Source organism: Cavia porcellus, unplaced genomic scaffold, assembly GCF_034190915.1.
Source record: "Cavia porcellus strain 051 isolate PalLab524CR breed Dunkin Hartley unplaced genomic scaffold, mCavPor4.1 scaffold_7, whole genome shotgun sequence".
In the NCBI taxonomy this organism is placed as follows: Eukaryota; Metazoa; Chordata; class Mammalia; order Rodentia; family Caviidae; genus Cavia; species Cavia porcellus.
Genome location: NW_026947490.1, coordinates 41598280 through 41618143, shown reverse-complemented (window position 1 = coordinate 41618143; position 19864 = coordinate 41598280). Strand labels below are relative to the sequence as shown.

Below are 19864 nucleotides of genomic sequence, written 5' to 3'. Positions count from 1 at the left end.
TGTTCCCATGTCATTTCCCCAGAAGTCTCCAAATTCCTGCTGGCTTCCAGCTGGGGTGGTGGCTCGTGTCCACCTTATACCTCGGTCTCGTCCCTCATGCACATCAGGGTCTCTCTCTTAGGGATCCAAATTTGCCTTGGAGCCCAAGGAAGCAAGGATGCTTCGGGGGTATGTCCTGCTGAGGAATAGCCATCCTGAGACAGCCCCAGGAGGGCCTAGAGGAGGGTCTCTGGGCTCAGACTGTCCTGAGAGACACAGCTCAGCTCCTTCTATGAGCTGAAACAGCGACAACAACCCAGAAGTAAGTAACTGCGGGACGAGGTCTCTCGCCTCTGGGATCTGGGTTCGGTGCCAAGTGTACTTCTTGAAGAACGGCCCGAGAAGCCTCTCTGGGATATTTTGGACACTAACTCATCACAGCAGTGGCAGCCAGAAGGCTTCTGAAGGATCCCAAATCTCTAAGCACTGGAGAGGTTTCCTGATGTGTAGAAGGGAAAATATACCAGCCAGGAAGGTAGGGGCAGTCACTAGGCTTCTTTTCTCTCCCCTTTTTCTCTTTTTAAACTAATCAACTTTTCCAGAATAGTATAAAATAAACCTGGCTAGAAAGCATAGTTTTTATATTATGTGTTTCTTGCCCTTCCCCACCATTGTCTCAATTTTTAACATTTTGGAATATTTTGGGACGTTCATTACCATGGATGAGCCAATATTGGCACATTATATTATTACAATTTTATTAACACATATTTTAATGATTCATATTAATTTTATGTATTTATGGATTCAGTATAGTATTTCAATACATGTACTCAATGGGGGATGATCAGATAGTGTTTGTTGGCATATCTGTTACCTCAGATATGTATTTTTCCTTGGGTTGGGAATATTCAAAATACCGTATGTTAACTATTGTTACACTACTATTAACTACAATTCATAGCTGTGGTTGTCTATTTTTTATATTGTATATTTCATTGCTTTTGGAAATGCACATTAATGTGAGTCTTACCATAATCACATCTCTAGTTCCCTCTTCCTCTTAACCTTTGCCAACCACTGGTCTTTTTACTAAGTTGTTTTGTCTTTTCTAGAATGGCATGCATTTGAACTCTGTTCTGTGTTTCTAAGATTGAATTCTTTCACGTAGAAACATGTATGTAAGATGTCTCAATCTATCTTCATAGTTCAATAGCTAATTTCCTTTTATTGCCAAATAATATTCCATTATATGGGAATACCACAGTTTATTCACTTAATAAAAGATATTTTGATTGTTTCCAAGTTTGGATGTTATGTTATATACAATACACTCTAAACATTTGTGTGCAGCTTTTATTGTGGCTCCAAATTTCAATCAATTTGTGTATACCAAAAAGTGTGATTTCTGGACTGCACGGTATGCCTATTTTAGCTGTGTACGAAACTTCCAAATCAGCTTCTGAAGTAATGGCATAATCTTGTCTTCTCATCAGCAAAAGGTAAGAGTTCCAGAGGCCTCGCATTTTCACCAGCACTTGATGTTGGCATGGTGAGTTTCAGCCGCTGTAATGTGAATTAGTGTGCAGTAGTATCTCATTTTTAATTTGCAATACCCTAATGGCTTAAGTATGTTCACCACTGTTTCATATGTTTTCTTGATACCTGTATATTTCCTTTGATGAGATGTCTGCTGTTAAGATATGTTACTCATTTTTACTTGATCTATTTCTTTCCTATTGTTGAGTCTTAAGAGTTCTTTGTATGTTTTAGATACCAGTCCTTTATTATTACAAGTTCTGCAAAGATTTTCTCTCAGCGTGTGGCTTGTCTTTCTATTCTCTTAACACTATCACTTTCCAACATCCTTGGGAACTGCTTCACCCAGTAAGCTACGTTTCCAGACAGCCAAGCAGCATCTATTTTCATCTGGTACTTGAGGTTTAGAGAAATTTAAAATCAAAAGATACCATATATACATATGAAGTACATTGTCAACTATGTTCATGAACACATTCACGTACATGCATATGAATATACATACATATTTTGTGCACACACGAGAAGTGCACGAAACTATTAGCAGCAATCACACTGAATGATTGAATTATGTATCATTGTTCTTTTATTCTTTGATTTCCTACCAAGAAGTGTATCTTAATTGATTAACTACTTTTAGAGCAGTAAAAAGTACATAAGCCGAATCGCAGGAACAGCCCTTGTTAAGGCGAACTCAGGATGGCTTTGTTAAAACCTGCTCAGTTTCTGCTTTGACCTCAGAGATCCCTGAGACCAATGTTTCACATGATAGTGAGGATAACACATTTTCTTTAAAAAGTCGCTTCAGAAAACAAGTCAAATTTGAATATGGGCAAATTCAGCTGTCCAAATAGCCTTTTTTTCCCTTTTGGCTAACTTTTGGATCAGCACGGTATGAGGTGTACAAAAAACAAATACAGTGAATGTTTACAAGAAATGTTTAAATAAAAATAAAAGAAATTGGTACGGTAAAAGACAATGCTACTAATCTCCCTCAAAATACTGCCCCTTACTTCAAACACTGATCCTATCATTCTTGTCACTTTCTAAACCACTTCTGGAAGTTTTCTTTCATGTCTTTTCACTGGGTCTGGCAGTATGTGACACCTGATTCTTCCCCTAAGTCCAAACGAACTTGAAAGGTAAATGTTGCCAGTCACTTCGGGACAGCCAGGCAGCCATGGCTGTGCAACAGAAGCCTAAAATTTAAACATTTAGCGTAGTTTTTGCTTGTACCTAGTATCGTATAAATATAATTTGAACTCCAGATGCGAAGTCACATAGGTGATTTTAAATTTTTTAAAAGCTGCAAGAAACTGGTAAACAGAAAGAAGTGAAATTGATTTTAAGACTTATAGTTTGCTTAGCTCAGTACATCCCAAATATTACCATGTCAACACAGAGAAGATATAAAGAGTCATGAGACGTCTTGCATTCTTCCAAATGTGGTTTGCATTGGAAATGTACCGCACATCTCAGTTTGGACTGGCCACACTTTCAGCACTCAGTAGCTACTTGTGACAAGTGGCTACCAAGTTGCACAGTGTAGCTCTGGGTGACAGCTGAATAGCCAAGCATTATTTGATAAACAGACTGTATCAGTGGCAGTACTGCCTGCAGTAGTCAAAGTGAAAGAAAACAAGTTCTTGGTGTTTTTCAGTTACTTCACATTTCTTCTTCGAGAAGAATGACTTGCATAGATAACCTTGGGATTTGATGATGTTATGAAATGTCTTGCATAAAGGAATAAATATTTTTAGTTTGTGTAGTGACATGATCTATTAGAAAGCATTAAATATTTCTTTCTAGAGATTTTCTTTTGTATCACTGTCTCTGAGGGACACAGTTGTCTTGGATTTGCCATCCTGTTGAGTCTTGAGCTGATGTGTCATTTGTATTCCTCTAAATAGAGTGAGATCTGAGGTCAGTTGGGCAAAGACTTTGGGTAAGATGAGTCTCAGGGGGAGCCTGCCAATCCCTGGATCTCAGAGGAAATGGCCTCTGGGCATAGGTGGGGGCCACCATCCTGGGTGTGTTCAGGTTGTGGGAATCAGTGGGGTCGCTTGAAATGCAAACTCTGAGGCATTTGGAAAGCATTTATTTCGTGTCTCGTTTGTGCTTCCTACTGAACCTGGGTTACCAGATGAATCCTGCTTCCCTGACTTGGCCTCTGTCAGTCACCTTGCATGGGGTGTGGAGTACGAGTCTGAGTGCAACACTGTGCCAAGCTGGATGTGTGCCTCAGGGCACCGTCTTGGGGGCTACCAGATGTCTAGATCTTGCCATCAAGTGACACATTTTACCCACTTTGAGATGGGGCTGGGGAACAGTGTGGCTGAGTCGGTTATAGTGCCTGGATTCAGTCACATAAGATCTTAAACTTGATGGCTGAGTCCTCAGTTTCCCATCAGCCAGTGCACAGGATAATAGCATCTACCCCGTTCTTGCAAGGCTGAAAGGAGACTGCGTATTAATTCTTGGAACTCTGGGACAGGGACAAGTGCTTAATAAATGCTAGTTGTTATTCTGAGTTCCAGAATGGCTAACCAATGAGCCTTTGGAAGGTGTGTGTGTGTGTGTGTGTGTGTGTGTGTGTGTGTGTGTGTGTATGTGTTGTAAATACATTCTGGTAGCTTCCTGAACCGTATTTCTTTAATTGCTCCTATCTCTCCCATCATGGGTTTGAGCTGAGCCACCAGCACGGATATCTTTCCTCTCTTTCCACTTTCCCTCTCTCCTTTTCTCTTTGCAGGACTGTTTTGACTATGAATTAATTGTAGGTTGGGAGACTTGCAAGCCATAATCAAAGCCAATAAACTTCAAAAGGATAGGGAGGACCAGGGCCACCGGGGGAGTACAGGGGGCCAACCGGGGCTCTTGGTGACGGTGGGGTGGGGTAGTGGGGCTTTCTACGTTTCTTCAAAGAGGACACCAAGTGTTTCAGATTGTCACTTAAAAGCTCAGAGGCAAAACTTTGGAAATCTGGGCGAGAGGCGACGGTTTCCAAAACAGTTATTTTTATCTTTTGCCAGCAAGCATGGGCCCAGTGGAACGTAGAGTTAAACTTGGAATTTCTTGGCAAGGGTTAATAATCAATGTAGATCTCCTAACAAAGGAGATGCTGCCTTATTATACTGGGAAAGTTTTTTTCTTAACTGTCAGTGAAGCAGTACTAATTATTACTCTAGTGTAAATGAGGTCATTTCCTATTAAGAGAACAAAATGCTCAGCCGCGCCTTGCCAATTCATACCAACTATTTTTCACACATACTCAGCTTTTTAGTTTTTTTTAAAATTTTGATAAAATCCATTCATTTGTATTAGAAAAGTGTAAACCATCGCAATAATAGTTGCCCATGATTACCCAGATGAGCTTTTGTAATGTGTGGGTTGTTTGAATACCATGTGTTAGCTATGGAACAATTAGGCAGCTGAATGGATCTTTAAAACAATCAGATACTTTTATCTCACTGAAAAAATACATTCCTTGGATGTGTAGTGTTAAACCGTAAATTCCGGGGAACATTAAGCTCGCCTCGTGAGGAGAACTTTCGGATATATGTTGATCAAGGACAAAAAGACATCCAAATATCTTGTCTTCATGTTTTCATTTTTTTATGCAAGCAAAAAGATTTAAGGAATATTGTAGCAAACAAAGGGTAATTGTTTTAGCCCAGATGTTGCTTTTGCACAACAAGCAGGTTACAATGTTCCCACAGAGCTGATGAGCCCAATCAGGGAAATGATTAAAAATTGATTTTGTCCCTGTAATTACAGTATGTAAACTACTTAGCTTGGATTGCAAAGGAAGTGATTTTCTAATTACGTATATACTCTGGTGTCTAATGATTGGTTTTTTGAAGTAATGAAGAGAGAGCACTAACGACTCCTTGGTGTTCTGTTGTTTAAGAAAGACCATCTTTAGAGTAAGCAGCAACAGACAAAGAGTTTAAATTGAATTTTCAACACTGTTAATGTGCACATGGATTTGTTTATTAAAGAGACAGGGATGTAATTTGATTGGCTCTGAGCAGCTTGGCTTTTTTTTTCATGCTAAAGCATGTAAAAATACATGCACCGGGTAGGCAGGCAGAGGGGAAGGAGCTGCTCATCTTTTATCATCCCAGTGCTTGGGATGATATCTCAGGGTCTCAGGTTTCGGGAAGCGTCTGATGTCTGTGTATCCTGAAAGCATTTAGATTGCACAGGTATCAAATAGCTTCTCCATCAAAGTTACCTTTGTTTTAAAATGAAAGGAGAGGCTTCCTTTGGAAGCATGTCTGGGCAGCCCAATGCACTCCGTGTTGTACTATTTCAGAATAGCCTGCTACCGTTCTGTACACACAGGAGTAGACACACGCAGGAGCACACATCTGCACGTGCGTGCACACACTCACACAGGTCCCAGTGCCACTATTTGGAGGCTTGATCTCAGCGGAGCAGTGGTGGAACCCTATGGAAGAGACCAACAGGTGTAGAAAGAATCTGGCTGAGTTCCTAGAGTTCATTTCTAAGATACTTTGTGGCTGTTGAAAATAGCTCCGTAGGCACCTGCTCTGGCAGCAGTTAGAAGAGGGTGCCCATTTCTCAGTGTCCATAGCCTGCCCTCTGGGAGGAGGGTGGAGGCTTCATGGCGACACCACTGGGCAGTAGGTGCCTCTTGGGTGCTGTGATCAGCAGGTCCGGACTTGCAGTCTTCCTGAGTCCTTACCTTTTCTCCACAGGGTCCATCTTGGTGACTTGGGATCTGATGTCTTCCAATATAGCTTTCACTATTGTTTAGGGATGTGAAGCCCACAGACCAGAGAACAACAGCCATTGATGAGAGGCTGCTACTCAGTTCCCAAGAGGAGGAGTGTGGGGCCAGAGTGGGAGCATGGTGTGGGGGGTCAGGGGAGCACGGGGTGGGGAGGTGAGCAAGAGCCTTTGTGGGAGTTCCCAGGGACCAGGTGTGGTGGGTAACTAGGCTTCAGCATGCTGATTTGAACCATTTCTGCAACCACTGGGGCACAGAGCTGTCTCCAGTATCTGGTTCTGATGAGGGTGATTAGGGCCAGGGCCAGTGGTCCCAGAGGAGTGTGAAAACCTTGCGAGATCCCACGGAAGGAAGCAGTTGGGGTCTGGGCTCTGGGCTGCTTGTTTTACTCCTGGGGAGTCATCTGCAGTCCGGGGAGGTGCAGTCCTCTGGAGTCAGTGAGGCCCTGAGATGTCAGAGAGAGGGAACACACAGCTAAGGTGCCTGATCCCTGGGTGGGGCTGGCTGGGCAGTCCGTGTCCTGCATCCCCAGGGTGCTGGGCTGGGTGAGCACAGGGTGACTGGGTTCTTCTTGCCCCTAGTGTTCTGCTTGGCTGCATAGTGAAGCCCATCGCTAGTCTGCCTGCTTCTCTCCTTTGCCAGGTTCCTCACTCACCTGTACAGGGGCCACGGCCTTCTAGGGGCCTCCCTGTCCTTGTGCTGCACCCTCTTGTCTCTTCTGTCCACAGCAGACACAGTGGAAACCACATCCTTGTGTCCATTTTTCAAAACCAGACAGTGACCAGGGTGAAATCCTAGTTTCTTATCATGCCTGGCATGGTTTGCGCCTTCTCACCGGCCATCCTCACCCCCTTTCCGGCTCACTCCCTGTGCCCTGGCCAGACAGAATGTCTTCGCCGCTGGGCTCTCACCCTTCCTTTCTCCTGATGTTTTTGTCAGATGTCACTTTCTTAGAGAAGACTCTGATTGCTTTATCTAAAATAGCCTTGGTCATGGTCATTTTCACCAGCTTACCTGTTTTCATGGACAAACTGCACTTACATTTAGTTTTTGTTTGGGTCTGCTCTGTCATAGATAGTCACTTTTTTTTTTAGTTATTAGGTCCCCAGAATGCAGATGTGAGCCCAGGATGCACCTGATCACTAATGGTAGATGAGTGGCTGATTCCCAGAGGCTTTTTTCCCAGAGGCAAAGATAGCTTTGCTTACCAGAGGCTCTCCTGTTGGAATCTCCAAGGGGCCATGGCTGGGCCATTTTGGGGATATGTCCATCTGCTGGGCGTCTTTGAGGCCAAGAGAGTCACTTTGCTGGGGAACAGAACTTCCAAATCCATTTTGAGGGAGTCCCATTTTAGGCAGGGCCCTGGTTCACGGTTGACCTGAGGGTGTCGAGCTCTGGTTTGCAAGAGGGACTCAGCACTTGGGAGGGATGGAGTGGAATCCCGGGCTGCGTGTGCTTGAGGACATCCTGCACTTTAATAGAGCTCAGCAGCATCCCTGGGTCTGCAGCCTGAGCCTGCAGGTGTAATCTGGGCCGAGGTCCCTGGCCACCAGAAATGTCTCATCTCTGGAGCTGTCCACCCACCCTTCATTGGGCGAGGCCTAAAGGCACTGTCTGGCTCTTTCTTAGTCCTTTTTACCCGACTCTTCTGCATGGGAAGTAGTGCTCCTGGTTCCCCATTTCCACACTGTCCCCCACTCCTCTGTGATAGTGCTTGCTACCCAAGTGCTTCCAGGGAAAGTGGTTCTCCATCTCTCTAAGAGCATACCTGCCTCTCCATAGACAGGACACAGGGGAAAGGGGAGTGGGGGACAAGACCCAGGAGGGGGAGGTGGGGCCAGCCTTCCTTCTTCCCTGTCTCCCAGCCCAGTCTGCAGCTTCCTAGTCTCCCTTCCTTCCTCCCTTTTCTTCCCCTTCTCCCATCAAGTGTCCCCTGTCTCTTCTCTCTATCCATCCTTCTGTCTTTACTGTGCACCCTTCCACTGGCCTTTTGTTTCCCAGACCTGTTTCTTTCTTCCGTCCTCCCATCCTCACCTCCTTTGTTGCCCGCTCTCGACTCCAGCATCCTTCCTGATCCCCAACTCCATGTCAGAGCCAGTGGGTTAGGTACAGCCCGTGTCCCGCAGCATGGCACCTAGTGAGTGGCAGGGTCTTAGGGATCTAACTTGTCACTATTAAGGCCCTCACTATTAAGTTGCCATGGTGTGGCATGTGGGACAAGTGACCTAAGGGACAGGTCTGTGGATTCAATGCAGGCTCCTTAAGGAGAGCCCAAGTGACTGCAGGAGCATCCCATCTTTGCAGCAGGGTTCTACCATAGGCTTGGGGGCATCAGAGCTGCTGTGGGGAACAGGGATTCCTTGTGGTGTGACCAGTCTGGCTGGCTACACAGGAGCAGACAAGGTTGCTGTCAAAAACGAGGCACCAGGAACCATGAGCCCTGGAGGAGGCAGGGCTGACAGCAAGAGATGGGGAAGGCTGGCAGACTGGACCTTGAGAGGGACTGGGGTTCAAGGAGGAAGCACAGCAGGTGCCTCAGCCTGGAAAAGAGAGAAAGGTTCTGGACAAGAGAGAAGGTTCCAGGGAGAGACAGGTTCTGCAGAAGCAGAGCGGAGGGGTCCTGAATGCTGCTTTCCAGAGAGGACCTTAGCTGGGGGAGGGTAGGGAGCACAGGGCGCTGGGGCAGGGAGGGGAGAAGAGGGACTCCTTAGGGCCCAAAGCCCTTCTCAGGCCCCTCCAAGGAAGGGAAGCTGAGAGGGAGGATGGGAAACTGGGAGGGATGGAGAGGGAGAGGAAGACAGAGAGAGACTTTGGAGGGACAGTGGAGGGAAGGCAGGAAGATTTGGGGGACGCAGACCAAGATGGGAAGTGGGAGGTGGCCTGGGCAGCTCTGACCTGCCCTGGAGTAGAGGATGCCCACAGTGCAGCCCATACAGCCGGTCCCCGTGCTCTGCTAGCAAAGCAGTACTCACCCTCTGTATGCAGCGCTGTTCCCTGGGTGGGCCGGCAGAATGCGGAACCAGCGCTGTCCTCCTCTGGCAGCTCTGTCCTCTGGGAGGGAGAGGCCACGTGCCAGGCGGAGAGTCTGTGAGTCACCTATCCTCACCCACACTCAGGTGCCAGTGGCTGAGGATGGCTACGTGTATGTGCCACACCTGTGTTCTGAAGGAGAAGAAAGCTGGGTGAGCCCTTTAGAGTGGGCGGGACTTCCTGCTCGGAAGTAAGTTATCTTTTGGGGGGAGAAGACTGCCATCCACCCACACCTCTTGACTATGCCCCACTTTCTGTGCCTTTGGAATGTACTTCCTGCTTTCGTCCTTTGATCTGGTGGTAGCTGCACCAGGGCAATGTCTGCCTGGTGTCCTTTCTTCCCTGTGTCCCCTTAGCATGGAGTCTCCATGGGAGGCTGGGTGACAGGAGCACTCATGTCTAGCTTCGGGTGATGCCCCTGACTGTGTTATCGCTAAATGCGAGTCACTTACTTGCACTGAAATAGTGGTTTCTTTCATCGAGGAAGACAGAATTACTATACTGGCATTTTGCTTTCTCCCAGCCCTGAATCTAGACAGCATCAGAGGTCTGATGCTGTCACCTTTCCCCGACCTACAGTGACTCTAACGACATCAGACATCAGAAGCTCCTCCTCGTTAGACAGGCTCAGAAAGGCACCAATGCAACTAACTCAATTTCCTTCCCTAGGGCTCCTCTATGGCCTCACCCTGCAGCCTCCTGCTAATGTTGGGCTGACAGCGCCTTTGCTGTGGTCAGCCAACTCTGGGTAGCCCCTAAGCAGTGGGTGGGCACAGCCATAAGGCTGGTGCTGGGCCCTTCTTGATTCAGGGCAGAGGGTTTGTCCTATCATGGCTACACAGCCATGTAGAGATGGTGGGTAATGTTCTGATCCATGGCAGGATGCTGGAGGACAACCTGGTGCATGGCTTCCTGGGTGCAAACGCCCTCCCTATGTTCTGTCGTTGGGATTCACAAAGCTTCTGAGTGAACAGCCCCTGGAGAATCGTCCTAGAATTTTGCAAGCCATGAGCCTGGCTATAAAATCCCAGTCTGCATTTCCCACTTCTGCACCCCCTCCCTAAATATAAGTAGTATGGGGAGCAAGCAGATAAGTTTTCTGAGAGCCAGCTAGGGACTGGGGACTTGCTCTGTTCAGCGTTGACATGGAACCTCACGAAGTGTGTTGTGGAGTATTTGCTTTTTATTCTTTAGATTTTCATGATACAGAGAAAATCAAAATGCAAAATGTAATCTGAGTGAGGCAAGAAGAAAGACAGAAGAAAAATAGGAGGGTGGGGGACAGAGAAAAAGAGAGAGACAGGGAGACAGAGAGAGACAGAAAAGTAGTTTTGACTGCAGGGGAGTTTGAGATACAAACTTTTGCCTTATGGCTCAAGACAGGTGAATGGAAATTTCTTTACAAAGGTGACATCCTTGTGGCATTTGAGAAAACATTTCTAGAGTGCACTCAGCTAATACCTTTTAGGTTGTCAGAAATGGAGTGTTTTCCTTTCCTTTTTTTTTTTTTTTTTTGGTACTGAGAATCAAACTCACAATCTCATGCTTGCCAGGCAGGTGCTCGTGCAACTGAGCTGTATCCCCAACCCTTGGATGGAATGTTTCCAAAGCGGCAGGCTGAGGTCTAAACTTCGTGGGCTGAGGCTGCTGCCACAGATCCTGCAGCCCACCTCACAAATTCTCACTTATAGAGCAGCACCCTTGACCCTATTCTACTTCTGTACTCCAAATGTACAACTTTGGGTTCAGTAAAACACAACCAAGGAAAAGAGGACTTTGCCTCCCCATAAAGTCCCTTCTGTAAGATGGCAAAACAATTCAGAGTCCAGTGTACACTGGATGAGGAGTGGGCTGGAGCTCACAGGCTGCTGAGTGGCCTTGACCACCCAGCCGATGGCTCTGGAGCCACTGTGGACAACTCTAACGAGGGGTCTTATTGTACCCTTGCGTGTCCCAAGAGAAGACATTATCTACATGGAACTCATTTCATTTCAACACAGATTAGAAAAGTAGAAAATCTAGCTGGCTGATACTTTCCTGGTCTTGGTTTTGGTGCCAAACACAACATCCCTAAGCCTATCGGTTTCAGATTCTCGTTTTGGATCCACTGAGTACTTCCCCGATCACTGAACATGCTTGGCCCATTGAAATTTGTGTGGAATTTGGAGGTATTGTAAAGAGCTCTGTAAGTCAGGGAGAAAACAAGATCCCATCTGTACTTCCACAGCTCCTCATTTTCAGAGTTCCAAGGAAGGGTGAGCATGTGCCAGTGAGCCTTATTTCTCTTATTTTCTCTTGTCCCATCTAGGGTAAAGATAGTTAGAAGCCCCCTCTCCTTTTTTTCAGGTGGCAATTTCCCTCTGAAAAGAAGCTGAGAAAATGTGGTTCATTATAGCAAAGGTCACATAGTTTCTATTTTGTAATATCTCAAAGAATTGGGGCAGTGGGGCTATCTAATATTTTTAACCCAGCAAATTGCTGGATGAATGCTGTGTGCGTCTTAGGGATGTGTGTAGGTTTGACGTCTAGAATTTCTAACAGGTCTTATTTTTGCAGTTCCTGACCACCTCGGCTTTAAGAATATTCTGCACCCAGGAGGGAGCTACATTACTTTAAGACTTGCTGGTAAGCACCCTCACTATATAGTTTTGTAATGTCTGTCCGTGAGTCTGAGGGCTGGGGGAGGGAAGTCAGGCTGCTTTCTGTGGGGTTCCAAGGCCCTATGTTGAGTGAGTCTGGTCCACCAGGTGCTCTCTTTTACGTCAGGGCTGAGTGTGCTGTGGAGAAACTCCCAGACTCAGATTTCAGGGAGGTTTACAGGTTCCAGGGGGACGAACATGTGATGTTAAGCTTCACATGAGGCTCAGCATGGGGCCACCTGAAGAGCAAAGCACCACGAGGGTGGCTCCTGTGTGACATCTTGCATTGCTGTCAGGCCCTATGTAAGGGCCACCTGCGTGCCATTCCGCCGTCACTTGCCATGTGGTTCGCAGGGCCAGCCCAGTCTTGGGGGACACCTGTCCCAGAGCACCTTGGGGTTTGTCATCTCTGTCAGACTCATGATCACTAAGTCAGTGATGGAGTGGATTCCATCACAAGAACCAATGATAGCTGGAAATAAAATGCAGAAGGAAGAGCAGTGCATACACTTGATACTGAGGTGGCTGTGTGGAGATCACCCAATCTCTTGGCGACCTCAGCCTCAGAACTAATTAGCAGAGCCCACCTTTGCCTGACCACGGGTCTCTCGGGTCACTACATAAACCAGGGAAATTGATAGTGGCATTATGCACTCAGAAATTAATTTTATATCATACTGAATATATATTTTTTATTGTGACTTTATCTTGTTGGAAAAGTGCTTACTTCTGATTTTGTGGATATTACTGACCGTGGATTACTTTTATTTTGGTTTTTACACAACAGTTATATTAGAAATTTGCTGTTTTATTCTTACCTTCTTAGTAAAAATCCTTTTATCACACAATGGGTAATTTATATCCATTACCAGGCCTTTCAATCCTTTTCAGTGCGGCTGTCAGTGCCGTTGGCACAGTAATGATTAATGTGATCTAATAATAGTGTGCCATTATATTACCTTAGTAAAACATGTACCAACATCCTATTCGGATCTACCAAATTCATAGCTTCCTATAATATTTTTGTTGAAAGACAGGATTACTATTTTTCAAAGCTGATTTTTCCCCTTTAACATATTTAATGAAATTCACAATTCTTTGCCTTAGTAATCCTGGTGTGTGATTGGGCTTGATGGGTGAATTTTACATCTGTAAGGCACCGTCCTGATTTGTCAGGCAAGAGGTTTGACAGTCCCAGTGATCCACCAGGAAGATTATTTTGTTTTTGTTGGGCCAAGCTTGTTTTGCCTTGAAGAAAAAAAAAAAATTGCTGGGTTTCCAGTCCTTTTGACTTACAATGAAGAAGGTGTGTTTTTAGACAAAGGGGAAAGGAGTAAGTACTTTGCCTCAAAGACGCTTTTCTTCCTGGTCCTGTGTCTTCTCTTCTGTCACTTGCTTGAATCTGCTGGCAGACAGAGGGCACGGCAGAGCGGGTAGAAGTAGTGTCAAACCACTTCCCCGGAAATGCCCCTCTCGGACCCACTCTTCCCTTCCTCCTGTGCTGTTATCTCTACCTGGTCCAGGTCTGATGTGCGATTTCTCAGCTTTCGCATTATTGGCATTTGGGGCTGGCTACATCTTGGCCTGAGGAAGCTGTGCTGTACATTGCAGGATGTTTAGCAGCTTCCCTGGCCTTTACCCACCAGATGCCAGGAGCATACTCCTTTCCCTCACTGTCACAACTAGCATGTCTCTGGAAATCACCAGATGTTCCCCGGGAGGCCCAAGCAGCACTTGCTTGAGAACCACTATGTGATAAACAACACAGGCAGGTATGCTTAACATGGCAGAACTCCCATCAGAGTTCCAGAGTTTCCTGGTACTCCTTGGGCACCTTTGGCTTCGGGAAAGAGACAGTGTGAATGATGGTACACATTGCTTCCTTTTCTTAGTTCAAATACAGTCCTTTTACTTCATTCTCCCTCCTCCTCTACCTTAGAGTCTGGCCCGAGCGAAGGCCTGGGACTTAGTTTCTTCCACTTAAATCCCATTATAATCATGCTTGTGATTGATAACATTCCACCTTTTCAAAAGAGCTTTAAAATCTGTGTCAAGCAAGGCAGACATTATTGTAGTGCTGGGGAGATGTATTCAAACAATTACACACTCAAATCAAAGTGGGAAGGTTTGTCCTTCTATCCTGGTGCCTTTGTGATGATGTGGCTTTAGCCTGCACCTCAGCCCCCACAACTTCAGAAACCTTCAGCAGAAAAATAAATGGGAAGAAACAGGCTTGGCCCTTGATACCACTCAGCTCTGAAAGCAGCTTAAATACTTGGGCTTCTTAGGTTAGAGGGTAGGTTGGGGAGGAAGGAGGGTCATTAAGCATGGCAGGTGACAGAGAGAGAGAGAGAGAGAGAGAGAGAGAGAGAGAGAGAGAGAGAGAGAGAGAATCGCCTTGTTTTTGATTCAGAACAAAAATTACTGCTGCAACATTGGCTCGAAATATGCAATCAACTGAAATCAGGAAAAGTATTTTGAATACAAAATTTATATTGAAATACTTGAGTCAATGTGTGTCCACCCACATACATGTATATATTTAAATCAAAGATAGAGAAGATGAGAAATAAAGCTTTTGTCATAAAAATATTTCCAGCAGTATTTATCCTCAGATGATTCTGCCACATTGGAATACATTTTTGTACGATTAACATTTTCCATATGAGATGCTCTTGTTTGTTTTTACAACTGATCTTTGATGATAACAACGAATGAGTGAATGGATCCAATTTACCTTTGGGTTAGGAAGATTTCGAATATGTTGTAATGTTTGGTACATGAAGCTTTTTGGTGACCCATTCCTTTTTACACATTTTTGGTTTCTCTCCCCCCATTGTAGTATAAGCCCAGTGTGACTAAAAGGCTTTTGCGTTTTGTTCAATGTTATTTTCCTAGTTTTTGGAAGGTGCTGATACATAGTATGTTCTCAAAGAGTGGGTAGGTGGATGGGTGGGTGAGTGGCTAGCTAGCTGGGTGATTGGATGAGTGAATGGATGGAAGGGCAGGTGGATAGGTGGTTGAATGGGTGTATGCATGTGTGGATGAATGATAAATGGACCAATGGATGGATGTGTAGATGGATTGTTGAATGGGTGGGTCAATGGATTGGTGGTTGGATAGATGATGGGTAGAAGGGTGATGTGAATGGATGGACGGTTGATTTCATGAGTGGGTAGATGGAACTCTATCTGAAGTCATACTATAAACCTTAGAATACTGGCCCCAGTGGTCCAATTTAAATACCACTTTTACTGTTTCCTTACTCTTTGGTCTCAAAACATCTTTTACAATTCAATATGGTCAGTTATAGCAAGACATGCTCTTTATCTCCTCTTTTCAATTTAGCTTTTTAAAATAGAATAAACTATCTGAGACTGCATTAGGCGATCCATATAAATGGAAGAATACTGCGCTTTAAAAATATATTAAAAAATCTTAAGTGCATGTACACAGATGACTGGGTCTCAAGACGTAAAAGCAGAGTGGGAGAAGGTGACCTTTTTCAAAGTAGAACATGGATGCGGAATTCATGAGACTCAGAAGATCTTTCATCTCCTTGACTGGACATCTGCCTTCTGACTGGACTGTATTTTACAGTATATTTCATGTGTTTAGAGTGTATCCCTTTCAAACGTGGCGTACTTGCTCTCTCTGGACTGGCCAGTACTCACTATTGGGATCAGCTACCATTAGGAGACAGGAGGAGACCTCAAGGAGTGGAATTCCCAAACCCAGCCATGGTGTGTACAGTGTGCTCATCTGTTGGGACACTTAGTCTCAGTGATGGAAATGGTCCAAGTCACTGCATCTTTGACTTTTAAATTATTGCCCAATGGACATCACAGCAGTACCAGTGAGAAAATAATAAGGAAGAGAGGGAAATAAATTAGCTGCCACTCGCTCTAATCTGGAGACCTATAGCGAATGCAAAGGCTCCCCGGATTGGAAGTCTGGTTCTTCTGCTCACAAACTCCATGATCATGTGTCTGGGTACTTACATCTCAGTTTTTTCTTCTGTAATTTAGGAGTGCGATCAGTTACACTGTGTGATGCATTTAAAACAATGCCTGGCTGTAAGCAGGCATTTAATAAAAAGTATGTCACTGTTATTAGTTTCACTTTCTCTGTTTAGTCATCTTTTTGCCTTTTCCCCATTTTTATTCAAGTATATACCATTTTCAGATAATTAGCTTCTCTCCCGCACCCTGCGGGCTCATACCAGGGCTAGGAACCCCAAGCTGTTGCCAAGCATGTGGTCTCCCCAGAAGCCCTGGGGACTCTGGTTAGCAAGTTCAGAGGACATCAGAAAGGGTGGTGAGTTTCTTAAAGCCAATTTCCCCATCCCTTCTCTTTGTGAAGGAACACTGTTGACATACCACTGAGGATTGGGGATTTGTTTGGTGTTTGGGGAGTGCATTCCTGGGATGAGAGCCACGTGGTCATGGTGGGAGGGAACTGCCTGCTCCAGCAAGGGAGGAGACGCACACGCACGGCATCCCCTCGCAAGCAAGGCTGCCCAGCATCATGGCCCAGTTTTATATTTTTAGCTTCTACTGAAATTTAATGTTTTGCTTTTGGTTTATTATGTATGCAAGTATCTTGCTGATAAATTACATGTGTAATTGTACCATCGTAACCACGGCTAGTCAGCGACAACATATAATTAAACTCACCCTTGTAGTCATTGAACTTTTCTGTCCCTGACAAGATCACTGACCACTCCAAGGAGGGTGTACCTTAGTGTAGGAGCCCTGTGAACGCCTAAGCGGCCTGGCCGCGCTCTCATCCGTGGCCCGTGGCTACCCAAGTGCACCTGGCCTGTGCCTGAAACATGCTTGGGCCGGCTTCCCTTGACCAGCAGCGGACAAGAAGAAAGAATTGGATTGTAAACCTCGGGATGCATCTTTGTCTATGCTCAGATGAGTTTTTAGCCCCAAAGTAAGTTCTTGGCAAAAAAACCGAAAAATAAAAACAACTTGGAGTAAATCTTAGAAGTGTCTGAACCCCTCTGAACCCCTTTTGCACAATGTAACTCCAGAATTCTTCTGCTTGTTTTCCTTTGCCTGTGTGTGGGGTGTTAGCTTATTAGGCCCCTCTGATGCCCCCGGGCCATGTATTAGTCAGCTGTGGTCTGTGGCTCACATGCAGCAGGAGGACTGTTTTTTATTTTTGTTTTGTTTTGCTGCACTGAGGACTGAACCCAAGGGCTTTGCATCATGCTATGTCCCCAGCCCTTTTTAAAAAATTTTAAGATAGAATTTCACTAAGTTGCCCAGGTACGGCTCAAACTTGAGATCCTCGTGTCTCTGCCTCCCAGAGTGCTGGGTTTACACATGTGCATCACTGTGCCCAGATATTTTTTTCCTTTTGCTTTTTCTAACATTTAAAATTTAAGGAAAATCATGGTGAAATACATATAACATAAAACTTGTGCTCTTGATCATTTTAAAGCATATAGTCCGAGACATTATTGACATTCACACTGCTGTGCAAACTTCGCCACTAACTCCAGAAAATTTTGATTTTCTCAAACTCTAATATTACACTCATGCAGCAACTCCATATCTCTCCCCTCCCTAGCACTCATTATTTTACTGACTATATCTTTGCATTTGAATATTGGAAGTATTTCATTCATACAAGTGGAACCATATAATATTTGTCCTTTGGGGGTGGTATACTTTGCCAAATGTAATAACCTCAGGATTCATTCATGGGGAGAAGATTCTCTTCTGTTTAAGGTTGAATAGTATTTCACTGGGAGATGATGTCCCATTCTGGCTATCCATTCATCCTCTGTGAGACACTTGGATTGCTCCCACCAATGTAATTTACATGGATAATGCTACTGTGACCAGGGTTCATATGTTTCTTCAAGACTCAACTCTTAGTTCTTTTGGATATTTGTTCAGAAGTGAAACTGATGGGTCATATAGCCACTCTACTTTTAATATTTTGGGCAAGTGACATCCTCATTTCCATGAGGCTGCACCATTTGCTGTGGCTATCAACAGTGCACAAGGGTTCTGATATCTCAACTTCCTGATCAATACATTACTGTTCATTTTTATAAATACTAGTTATCCTAATGGTTGTGAGGTGGTTCTTATTGTGGTTCTGCCTATTTTTATGTTTTTGAATAACTAAAAAATTTTTAAGTTAATGATATATGAAAATTGTATGAAATTCAAATTTCAATGTTGATCAATAAAGTTTTCTTGGCATACAGACCCTTGTATTGGCCTGTGTTCACTGACATCTTTTTGTGGATGTTTTCATGCTGTCATGACAGAGATAGGTCACTGGGATCGAGCCCATATGGCCACAAAGCCTAAAAGATTGATCGTCTGACCCCTTACAAGAACTGTTTGCCCACCCAGGTCTATGATAAAAGCTTTCTACCCTTTACTCTGCTGAGCAGTCTGCTCTACAGAGAAACTGAGGCTTAGCAAAGCTGAGCCACTTGTATGTGTAACATATCTAGGAAATTGCTTTCGTTTGTTTGTTTGTTTTATTTTTTTCTTTGTTGTTATTAACAAACTTGAAGTTAGATCCTGGTTCAGAAAAAATTGCAGCTATATTAAAATATGATGTCATTGGAAGAAGTAGTAAATTGAAAGAGAGAGCATGAAGATGGAAGGGGGCAATGGTAAGCAGAGCCTCTGTTTCATGTGTGTGTGTGTGTGTGTGTGTGTGTGTGTGTGTGTGTGTAAGGGCAAGCCTTTTAACACTGAGCTACATCCACAGCCCTGTTATTTCTTACATGTAAATTCTGAGACCCACACTCCGCACTGCCTGGCAAAGCCTTCCTCTCTGTGGCAGAAGGTGATGGTTTCAGGGTGCAGGCCTGCTTACGTGTGCAGCATTTCCTCAGCACTAGTACAAGAGCTAAGCCAATCAATAACTTCTTGCACTAAAAAAGTGAACTATTTCCATAATTGAGAGGAAAGAAAATCAGGGAATGTGTGAGCTGATCACCCCCCCCCCCTGTTGTTTTTACTTATATGTGCTTTGGGGTGATGAATCCTAGCATGGATTTCCTTTGCTGGACCCCATTCCTTTTACCGGAATGTAGAGCTCTGCTCTCCTGTTGCTCAGAGCCCATCTCGGGCACTCACTCTGCCTTACTTCTGGCTCACAGGTCCTTTGGCACAGGGCTGTTAGTAAGAAGCTGCTTCCTTCTCTCCTTGATGGTCTCCATTCACCAGGGTGTGTGGATTTGGTACCAGGAACCTTCTGATATTTCTTGATACAGAGGACAAAGAATGGATAGTTATTTGTTCTTTCCTCAAGTCACAGAAGGTCTTAGTTGACTTTACGTATTTGTGTGCCTTATGGAACTGGCCTATCAATCTCCAGTACTTAAAGGATGTTGAGGGCCCAGAGAATGGTTGGCCTTGAGCTCACTTCAGGAAAAAGACATTGTTTGGGAACGCATGACACCTCCCCCCAGTAACTACTGCATTTCAACAATAGGCTTCACACGGTCGCAGTGGGAAGCACAACAGTGTTTTTCATGAACTTTTGGCTGTGGTTTGAAGTCTGGCAGAGCTGGACTCTTACCCTTACAGCTTTCTGGCTCAATTCATCTTACACAAAAGAAAGTATGATAATCTGAGTTGTAGGATGATAATGTGATCGGCATGTTAGCACATTGCAAGAAAGACAGCCGTGCCTTTGAATTCTGAGTCTCATCCTTGGACATTCACAGTACCACTTCAAGCACAGAGCCCGCACCTAATAGGTACTTGGTAAATATTTGAGAAATGAATGAGCTTGGTAGCTATTTTGTGCCTAAGATTAAGTGGAAAAATATGTGATGTCTAATGCCCATGTGCTTTAGGGCTATGTCTGAGGCCCCCCCCCACCTTATTCTCAGTTCAAATATGTAAGATTGTGCCTTGGCCTGGTAGTAGAC

General features: G+C 44.7%; 1 protein-coding gene across 19 annotated transcripts in view; it reads left to right on the top strand.

The window, feature by feature from the left end:
• Positions 1-19864, top strand: part of Znf536 (zinc finger protein 536) — a 432561-nt gene that overhangs the window by 42347 nt on the left and 370350 nt on the right. For 15 of the 19 annotated variants that reach the window (XR_010048780.1, XM_063253411.1, XM_063253418.1 and 12 more), the window contains one exon: positions 11861-11929. The exons of the other annotated variants lie outside the window; for them this stretch is intronic. The gene's annotated coding sequence lies outside the window, so the exon portion shown is untranslated. The remainder of the gene's footprint in view (positions 1-11860; positions 11930-19864) is intronic. 19 annotated transcript variants of the gene reach the window in all.